Here is a 10955-nt window from a genome sequence, read left to right on the forward strand (position 1 = left end):
AAACTGTAGGAGTTACAGTTTTGGGCGGTTTGTGGGCGTTAGAGTGGGCGTGGCAGTCTACTGAAACAAACTGCGTAAGAAGCTCAGGAATCTGCACGCCAAATCTCAATAGCCTAGCCCTCATAGATTCCGAGATCTCAGCGTTCATCCGGACAGACGGACAGACGGACATGGCTAGATCGACTCGGCTAGTGATCCTGATCAAGAATATATATACTTTATGAGGTCGGAAACGCTTCCTTCTGCCTGTTACATACTTTCCGACGAATCTAGTATACCCTTTTACTCTACGAGTAACGGGTATAAAAATATTTTGATGATGAAAATAGCGAAAACACAGATTCATTATTTGTGGAAAATAATGAAAAAGCTTGGGAATTAAAAATCCTGGGAGTGCCGACGTAGAAATATCCGTCAACAAAAATACGAACATCTTGAGAATTAAAAATCCTGAGAGTGCCGACGTAGAAATATCCGTCAATATCAATACAAATATCTGGGAATTAAAAATCCTGGGATTGCCGACGTACACAGAGAGAATTATTCAAGTAATTTGTACTCAAATTGAGTATTTTTGTACTCAAAAATTCAGCATGAACAAAAATTCTCACATTGAGTGCAAAATACTCACTTTCAGTACAAATTTCTCAAAAAATTTGTACTTAAATTGAGTACGTTTGTGCTCTTTTTTGAACATTTTTCCTCAATATGAGTACAAACTGCACTCATTTCAAGAAATAATTTAGCTTGAATTTTAGAATCGAGTATCCCTTTTTCTCAAACTGAGAAATTTCTAGCGCTCAAAATGAGAAACAAGTTCTTGATAGTGAACTTATAAATTCTTAAATGAAGAACTTTTGCACTTAAACCCGCTCCACCCATTCCCAGAAAAAAGGTAAAATATTTTTTTTCATTATATTTTGTAATACAGTTATATATATACAAACATATTATTTTTTATTTAAGTTTATGTTCCATGTTATGGGTTATGATATTATTCCCTTAGCTGTCTGGTCTAGCGAAAAGCAAAGAGGCTGAAAAGAAAACGTTATTGTTAGCAAATATTGTAAATATATATGCATATATAAATATGAAACAATAAAATTAGAATGTTATTAAATGTACATTTAAAATGCATGTATGTATGTATGTACATTATACATAAAAAACTAACAAAACTAGACACGTGCTTCACGCCACTTACAATCACACATACATAAATATTGATGTACACGCTTTGGCAATATTTTTGCAGTGTTTGTTTATTGTATCATTATTAAGCACATTATAAATACAGTTAAAATTAAAGAACTTACCCTCGAGGTACGGAAGGGTGGCACGAATGTCCAGTTCACTACAAAAGTTTTTTAACTTTGTGTTACGCGCACGTCTTCACTTTGCTAAATCACACGGCAAATGACAGTCACACAAATGAGGCGCGTACCACTTTACACACCCATTAGTGAGAAAGAGACAACCATATACGCAACGAACTAAAGGCCGCTCATCTCTCGTCTCGTTCGCAGAACGGAATTCTCTAGAACCAATTATGAGAATTATCAACTCATTTTTGAGTCTATCGAATACTCATAATGAGAATATTAATTCTCAAGTTTGAAATTGAAGAACACATTTCCTCAAACTTAGAATTTTGTGATCAATTCAAGTTATTTTTCTTAAAATGAGTGCAACTTTCCTCAACATGAGCTTTTTCCACAAATTTTGTACTTAAATTGAGTACATCCTCAAAATGAGAATACAAATTCTCAATTTCAGAACGTCATAATTTTCTCTGTGTAGAAATATCCGCCAACAAAAATACAAACATCTTGAGAACTAACAAGGAAGAACGCTATAGTCGAGTACCTCGACTATCAGATACCCGTTACTCAGCTAAATGGAGATATGCAAGCAGCAAAGCGAGATTAAAATGCGCCACCTACCGGCGGTATACAGATTTAAGCGTTATGGGCGTTAGAGTAAGCGTGGCAAATTTTTTTTTGGACCAATCGATAGATATCGACGAGATTAATACATTCCAGTTAAAATTTTTTATCTAGCATGAAAATTGTGGGCGTCACAGGTTTTTGCGGTTTGTCGGCGTTAAAGTACGCGTGGCAACCTTTTTTTGGGTCAATCGATAGGTATTGATGAGAACAATACATTTCAGTTAAAATTTTTATTCTTGCATCAAAACTGTAGGAGCCACAGTTTTGGGCGGTTTGTGGGCGTTGGAGTGGGCGTGGCACATTGCTGAAACAAACTTGCGCTGCGTAAGAAGCTCAGGAATCTGCACGCCAAATCTCAATAGCCTAGCTCCCATAGTTTCCGAGATCTCAGCGTTCATCCGGACGGACAGACAGACGGACAGGCGGACAGACGGACATGGCTAGATCGACTCGGCTAGTGATCCTGATCAAGAATATATATACTTTGTGGGGTCGGAAACGCTTCCTTCTGCCTGTTACATACTTTCCGACGAATCTAGTATACCCTTTTACTCTACGAGTAAGGGGTATAAAAATCCTGAGAATGCCGAAATATCCGTCAATAAAAATACAAATATCTTGGGAATTAAAAATCCTGAGAGTGCCGACGAAGTAAATACCGTCAAAAAACGAATAAATAAAAATCGCTTAAAAAATAAAAATTTCAAGCATGCCGTCGTTGAGTTATCCGTCAAACAACAAATAAACAAAATAGGTACTCATCAATTAGACGGATTAAAGGAAAAAATAGTTCACTATATTGAAAAAGAGCATTCAAAGATAAATACGCAAATTCCTTTTAGAACAGACATAAAGGGGGAAATAAATCTTATTCACGACAGGCCAATATACGGGAAACAATATCCGTACGCTTTTTCTGTCACCGACTTCGTGAACAGCGAAATCAGTAGAATGTTAGCAGAGGAAATTATAAGGCCTAGTCGAAGCCCTCATAATTCACCAGTTCTGGTAGTACCAAAGAAAGGAGAAAATCATGACGGAAGCCGTAAATTAAGACTCGTCATTGACAATAAAAAATTAAATGAAAATACCATACCTGACAGGTACCCAATGCAAGACCCATCAGTAATTCTATCTAATTTGGGAAAAGCAAGATATTTTTCAACAATAGATTTAGAATCATGTTTTCATCAGATATTAATGAAAGAATCTGATGTAGAAAAAACATTCTTTTCAATAAATAATGGAAAATACGAATTTTTGAGAATGCCATTCGGACTAACAAATGCACCAAGAATTTTTTAGAGAGCAATGGACGACATCCTAAGAGAACAAATAGGGAAAACTCAAACTCGATTGAACAACATTATAAAGACTTATACAAAATTATAAATATATTATTAAAGGCAAACATGAAAATCTCTTTAGAAAAATCAAAGTTTTTTAAACGCGAAACCAGTTTTCTAGGATACATCGTATTTTATAACGTCATCAAGACAGACCCAGAAAAAATTGACACCATAATTAAATATCCGCTTCCAAAAAATATTCGGGAACTAAGAAGTTTCTTAGGCCTTACGGGCTATTATAGAAAATTTTTTTTAAATTACGCCTCTATAGCCAAACCTCTAACAAAATATCTTGGAGGTCATAATGGTAAAATTTCAAAAAGAATGTCAACAAAAATGTTAATTCAGCTGGATGACCCAGCTATTAAAGCTTTTAACGAGCTGAAAGAAAATCTCATTGCTCAAGTAGAATTAGTTCAACCGGATTATAATAAACAATTTACCTTGACCACCGACGCTTCGGACGTCGAATTGGTGCTGTATTATCTCAAGAAGTTAAACCAATTACTTTTATTTCAAAATCCTTGACTAAAACGGAAGAAGTTTATGCAACTAATAAGAAGGAACTTTTAGCCATAGTATGGGCTCTTAAAAATCTCAGAAACTACTTATACTCAGTAATTGGAAGTGAAATTCAAACCGATGATCAACTATTATCCTTTGCAATCTCTTATAAAAGTACTAATATCGAAATGAAACGCTGGTACTCCTTCATAGAACGTTTCACTCCAAAAGTCATATATAAGCCAGGTACAACTAATGTAGTTGCAGACGCCTTATCAAGGATTCAGATCAACAACTTAACTGACATTAACGAATCGGTCTCAGATAAAAACACTCAGAATTCAGCAGAGATTAGTTTTGAGAATGTTATACAAGAAACCCGTAAACCCTTAAACCAGTTTAAGCAACAATTGCTATTAGCCACGGGGAGGTATACAATACATGAGTCGATTAATATATTCGAGAATACCAGACATATAATTAAATTTGACACTCCCGAAAATTTGATATCAATCTTAAGGGCATATAATCCTCCCAATTTAACGGTAGGCGTTCATAGTACTTTAGAGGACTTTTATAGACTTCAAAAGCCACTTCAAGACAATATTGTGAATAAGTTTTTGTATACAAGAATATTTGTCCAAGATGTGAAAAATTCTGAAGACAGTGCACTTATAATCGAAGAAACACATTGCAGAGCACACAGGGGACTTGACGAAAATTAAAAACAATTTAGTAGATTGTATTATTGGCCAAACTTACTTACAAAATTATATATAAAAATTGTAAAATTTTCAATGAAAACAAATATAACAGACACCCAATTAAAATTCCAATTAGAAAAGACCCAATCCCGTGTAAAGAAGGCGAAAATTTACACATCGACACATATTACGCGCAGGGTCTTACTTTTATAACTTGTATTGACGCTTACTCAAAATTTTTAGTAGTAAAATAAATCTGAAATAAAATAAAAATAAAACAAAGTAATTGAACTTCTTCACCAATTTCCACAAGCCAAAGTAATAATGACCGATAATGACCAACTTAAATCTTTTGCACAAAGGGTCGGTTTAACTTTACATTACGCAGACCCGAGGCACAGTTCCTCAAACGGACAACTTGAAAGGGCACATTCTACATTAACAGAATTAGATCGATGCATTAAAAAAGAATTTAATTTAACCGACCATTCCGAAATAGTAATATGAGCCGCTCAAGAATATAATCAGAGCATTCATTCTACAACGAACCAAAAACCGTTTGACGTACTATATAATAAAATAGAGCACGATAACATTCCTTAAATTTTTAAAAATACACAAGAGAAATGCTAGAAACACATAGTGAAAACAGAAAAGAAAAAGTATATCATGTAGGACAGGTAGTTTATGAAAAGAACCACGGGGAAAGAAATAAACTTAAAACTAGATATAAAAAACAAGTAGTTAAAAAAATTTACCTAACAAAATAATAATCAACAACAGAAATACAATTATTCACAAAGATAATATAAAATTCGAAATATTTATATGTTACTTTTTTTTATCTTTTCCAGAAAATGTTTTATAAGGTGCTCATACTACACCTTATTTTATTAACAAAATCAGAAATAATTGACTATACAAGTCACGAGTTTCTTTAATTCAAGGACAATAAAGACGTATTGACGTACGATTCATACGCAGAATTATTCAACGTAACTAACTTAAGCTTTTATAAAGAAATAATAAAATTGGAATCAGATAATATAAAAAGGGATACTAATAAAAGGTCACAATGGGAAATTAAATATGACCTAGAAGTAATCGAATTAATTTGATCACAATTAATATCAACCAAATCAAAAAGGGGGATAAATGAGATTAGCACTGTATGGAAATGGTTAGCTGGAACTCCGGATCATGATTAAAATTCAGAATAAAATCAATGAATTAATTTAAAATAATAATAAGCAATCTATTATCAATTCCAAATTGTTCAAAGAAATAAAATCTCTTTCTGATGATTTAAAAATGTTTTTATGGATCTAGATTAACCACTGCGAAAACATCGCTTACGATTATTAACATTTCATCTGCAAAATTCAATTGACAGAATCACACTAGCAAAAATTGACGTTTTTAACACCAAAATATTAAACAATGATGACATCATGGAAATATTTAAACATGAACAAAAACCAGTAATTATCGCTGACTTAATGGACATCTCTTATTTTAAAATCGCGCTGCATAAAGAACTTGTAATAATTTATATAAAATACCCAATAATAAAAAACAGATGCGAAATATATCACGCTAGAGCGGTTTCCCAAATCGATGGGAAACTGGTATTAAGTCGCAAAATGCGCAAATACGTTTTATGAAATGTATAACATGAAGAACGAACTTTTAAATAACTATTGCACTTTAATTAAGGAAAAAACTTGTTTTACCCGCTTATTAAGTGGTGAGAAATCTACTTGTAAACAAGGAAGAACGCTATAGTCGAGTACCTCGACTATCAGATACCCGTTAGTCAGCTAAAGGAACCAAAGGGAAATGAAGATATGCAAGCAGCAAAGCGAGATTAAAATGCGCCATCTACCCGCGGTAGACAGATTTAAGCGTTATGGGCGATAGAGTGGGCGTGGCAAATTTTTTTGGAGCAATCGATAGGTATTGACGAAACCAATACATTTCCGTTAAAATTTTGTATCTAGCATAAAAATTGTGGGCGTCACAGGTTTGGGCGGTTTGTGGGCGTTAGAGTGGGCGTGGCATATTCGCGTAACAAATTTGCGCTGCGTACAAGGCTACGGAGCTTAAATCTGAGATCCCATTTCTCTATCGTGATAGTTTCCGAAAAATCCCCGTAAATATTTAGGGTTTTTTGAAGTTTGTGGTCTGCCCACAAACGTTCAAGTGGGCGGGGCAATTTTTTTCTTGGATCAATCGATAGGTATTGATAAGAACAATACATTTCAGCCAAAAATTTTATTTTAGCATCAAAACTGTAGGAGCCACAGTTTTGAGCGGCTTGTGGGCGTTAGAGTGGGCGTGGCACTCTGCTGAAACAAACTTGCGCTGCGTAAGAAGCTCAGGAATCTGCACGCAAAATCTCAATAGCCTAGCGCTTATAGTTTCCGAAGTATCAGCGTTCATACGGACAGACGGACAAACGGACATGGCTAGATCGACTCGGCTAGTGATCCTGATCAAGAACATATATATTTCATGGGGTCGGAAACGCATAACATTTCAGTTAAAATTTTAAATCTACACCCAAAAAAAAATCGTCATCAATATGCCATTATTTAGGTGTCAATGTGATACTATTGAGTGTGAAAAAATCTCTGATACGAAGAACGTCTAATTGACACTATTTTGGTGTCATTTTGATATTTTCGAATATCAATTTAACACTTTTTGGTTTCAAAAGGACACTACGCTTTGGCATTTTTTAGTAAGAATATGTGGTCAAATTGATACTATTTCGCAGTAATTTGATACTCATTCGAGGTGTAAAAAGGCCATTTTTAGGATAAACTTGATACGATTTTAGTATCAAGATAACACGAATTAATTGTTAATTTCACACCCAAAAAAGGCCAATAATTTCTTTTTAATTTTTTTAATACAAATTTGGTTTTTTAATTAAAGTTATATGTGTATTTTTAATCTTATAAATTTGCTGCTGTCGACCAGGTGAACAAGTTAACTAAGTAGCTAACCGGACGGAGGCGATGACCGAATGTCCGAAGCCCAGCTGCGTCCAAAACCGCTGACGCGGCATTTGGCCGGATGCTCGTACATAGCCGGCAAACACAGCATATTTGCGTGGCCGCTATGAGTTTAATTTTTGTCAACTTTAAGTTTAGTTCGCTTCAAGCTCTATACGAATAAAGAACACAAGTTCTATAGCATAGCAAAGCTCCGGCAACCACCGTTAAATATCTCTTATTATTTTGCACTGACTGAGTCTCTAGGCCAGCAGGCGAAGGGGGCAGTTACCTCCCAACGTAAGTCATCCTAATCAGCAATTGTGAAGGTACGGCCATCCGGCTCTGACTCCAGCGAGGGATCCCCGATCTCCACATACGAGAACCAAGTCAAGGCCCCCTCCTCCCCTGCACTACCGAGCGGGCTTCAGCAGGTGCGACCAGCAGCAACTATATTCCTCCCGCGTTCACGGGAGGCTATTACAAGCAGCAGCCTCCAGCGGCTCATCCTCACGCGTGGGTGCTAACGCATCCCCCCGCACCTACGGGAGGCAACCACAAGCTACTGGCCGCCACTCAGCTATAACGGGCGCTCCCAGAAGCGACCGCTTCCTCCGCGCCTACAAGCGAGCTCATCGAAGAAGACCACCATTGACAGTGCGGCCATCGAGGACCACCTCAGGCCGCGCCCATCAACCAGATTAATTGGCGCTCAACAATAAAAACCCAACGCTTTCGCTTAGAGATTTTTACATTCTTGGAAAAAATTTTATCTTTGAGGAAGAAACCACACTAAATAGAATATAAGTGCACCCCTCATTTAAATATTTTTTAACCAGTCTGCAAAGTAGAACTAGTTAATAAAGAATACTACGAGAGTAAAACGGCTCCGAGCCCGATAAAATTCGGGATTTGATTAACGAAAATAAAATATATAAATATATTACGTTAAATTCATTCATTTTTCTGATTTGAAATATTTTGACTATGAGTCGAGGCTGTGTGTCAGTCTTATATACCCTATATCTCTTATAATTTACAATATTATAATTTTAAAATATTTACCACTACAATAATTTTTATGCAAGGGCACAGGTATCTACTACCCTTAAAATTAACTAGGTGAATTATATAGTGAGGAAATACGAGCTCTCATTTTGGCGGCTCTGTGTCCCCGTTTTCTAATCCTTTTGTGTGCGTATATGAGCTCGCCATTTTCTAAGTATAGAAGCGACAAGCAGTACGCTAGCGATTCAGGGTCAGATGGTGAAGAACTCCTTCGAGCTTCCACTCCGAAAAACACGCGTAGAAACCCCCCAGCGGGCGAAAGGGTAGACCTCATGGATCCTGAAGAACTTAGAGGAGTAGTGCAGGCGGCTCAATAGCCGCCCTGGCCGGGCAAGCCGCCGCAAATTTACAAAAAGAACGGGAGTTCAGACAAATAATCGATGCATTGACCAGCCAAGTGGCAGAATTGCGCGCTGCGCCCACGACGTCCCGAAGTTCGGCCCCAACGCCAGAAATTAAGGTTTATGCAGCCATAGAAATTATAGACACAGTTCAATGCAGCGAGCCTCTGGACGCTGCCAAGTGCCTACCCGAATTTGCGCGATCATAGACCGTTTGGATTTCACTTACAGTGACAAACGGCAGATCCACGCCATTGAACAGGAGATGGGCACCCTCAGACAGGGAAGCCTCACACTCCTGCAATATTACGATGAGGTTGAGAAAAAACTCACCTTACTCACAAATAAAGCCACGATGTCGTACGAGACATCGGCGGCAAGAAATTTGTGTGATAAATTCCGGGACGATGCGCTCCGGGTATTTATTTCGGGCCTTAGACGCAGCCTATCTGATGTCCTCTTCTCAGCAAAGCCGAAGGACATGCCAACTGCGTTGGCATTAGCGCAAGAAGTGGAATCAAACCACGAGAGGTACACGTTCGCAACATCGTTTGCAAAGAGTCTAGAGGATAGGAACCGTAAGACGAGTCCAAAGGAGAACAGGCGCCAGCAGGATAGAAATTTTTCCCAAACAGACCCCCAGTTGGGTATTAATAAAAATCCCTATTATACCAAACAAGTTAAAGCGCAGGTACATTCTGACCTGTGCAATAACAAATTGCAGAGTAGACCGGAGCCGATGGAAGTCGACCCCTATGCAAAGGTTTGCATTCCTGCTCAAGCTCCACCCTATCAGAATAGGAGACCGGCAACGTCCGAGCGCACAGGCGCCCCTAGAAAACAACAGAGGGTAAACCACGTCACCCAAAGCTCAGATCAGGAAGGGAAATCTTACGTGAACGCTGCGTCCAGCGCAATAGCAGAGATCAACGATGATTCAGACGTAGTCCATTTTTTAGGGGAAAATCCCTGCGGCCCGTCATCAGACGAAGAGTAGCGGGGATAAATATGAAACTGCTTTTTGACACGGGCGCCTCGAAAAATTTCATCCGACCGTTCGAAGGATTGAAATGCGGCCCCGTAGAAAACCTCTTCGAAATTCACTCAATTCACGGCAACACCACAATCACGAAGAAATGCTTCGTGTCACTTTTTGATTTGAAGGCCACCTTCTTCATCTTACCCGACTTATCTTCTTTTGATGCAATCGTAGGCCTCGACCTTCTTAAACAGGCGGGAGCATCACTTTGCCTGGCCTCTGGCCACATCAAATGGGGCAACAAAGAGGAGAAAATTGATTTTCACTCGTGCCCTAATGTGAATTTCATCGAAGTGGATTGCTTAGATGCGCCACCTTTGGTCAGAAAGACATTTTTAACAATGCTCCGCGACAGGAAAAAAGCCTTTGCGGACCCCAATGAGGCTTTACCTTACAACACATCGGTGGTAGCCACCATCAGAACTGTTGATGAGAAGCCCATTTATGCCAAACTCTACCCATACCCAATGGGCGCAGCCGATTTCGTTAATGCTAAGAAATGGCATAATCCAGAAGTCGAGATCCCCCTACAATAACCCGATATGGGTTGTAGACAAAAAGGGCACCGACGAAACGGGCAGCCGTAAAATGCGACTCGTATTGGACTTTCGCAAACTGAACGAGAGGACAATACCTGATCGCTATCCCATGCCAAATATCTCTATGATACTAGGGAATTTAGGCAGAGCGAAATACTTCACTACGCTCGATTTAAAATCTGGCTACCACCAAATAACGCTGGCAGAACGCGACCGTGAAAAGACTTCCTTTTCCGTAAATGGAGGAAAGTACGAGATTCGCAGAATGCCATTTGGACTAAAAAATGCTGCCAGCATTTTCCAAAGAACTATAGACGACATACTGCGAGAGCAGATAGGCAAATTTTGCTATGTTTATGTCGATGACGTTATCGTCTTCTCAGAAGACGAAAACTCTCACATCCAGCACGTAGATTGGGTTCTCAAAAGCCTTCACGATGCTAATATGAGGGTATCAACTGAA

The 10955-nt window shown here is 38.1% G+C and overlaps 1 long non-coding RNA gene across 1 annotated transcript; it reads right to left on the reverse strand.

Moving 5' to 3' along the window:
- Nucleotides 1–901: 901 nt before the first annotated feature.
- On the reverse strand, nucleotides 902–1467 carry LOC118879347 (uncharacterized). The gene is made up of 2 exons (XR_005015748.3): nucleotides 1317–1467; nucleotides 902–1034 (listed from the first exon to the last, which is right to left on the reverse strand). It is a non-coding gene; the product is annotated as an uncharacterized lncRNA (long non-coding RNA).
- Between the last annotated feature and the right edge of the window lie 9488 nt (nucleotides 1468–10955).

This window comes from Drosophila suzukii, unplaced genomic scaffold (genome assembly GCF_043229965.1).
Source record: "Drosophila suzukii unplaced genomic scaffold, CBGP_Dsuzu_IsoJpt1.0 scf_4, whole genome shotgun sequence".
In the NCBI taxonomy this organism is placed as follows: domain Eukaryota; kingdom Metazoa; phylum Arthropoda; class Insecta; order Diptera; family Drosophilidae; genus Drosophila; species Drosophila suzukii.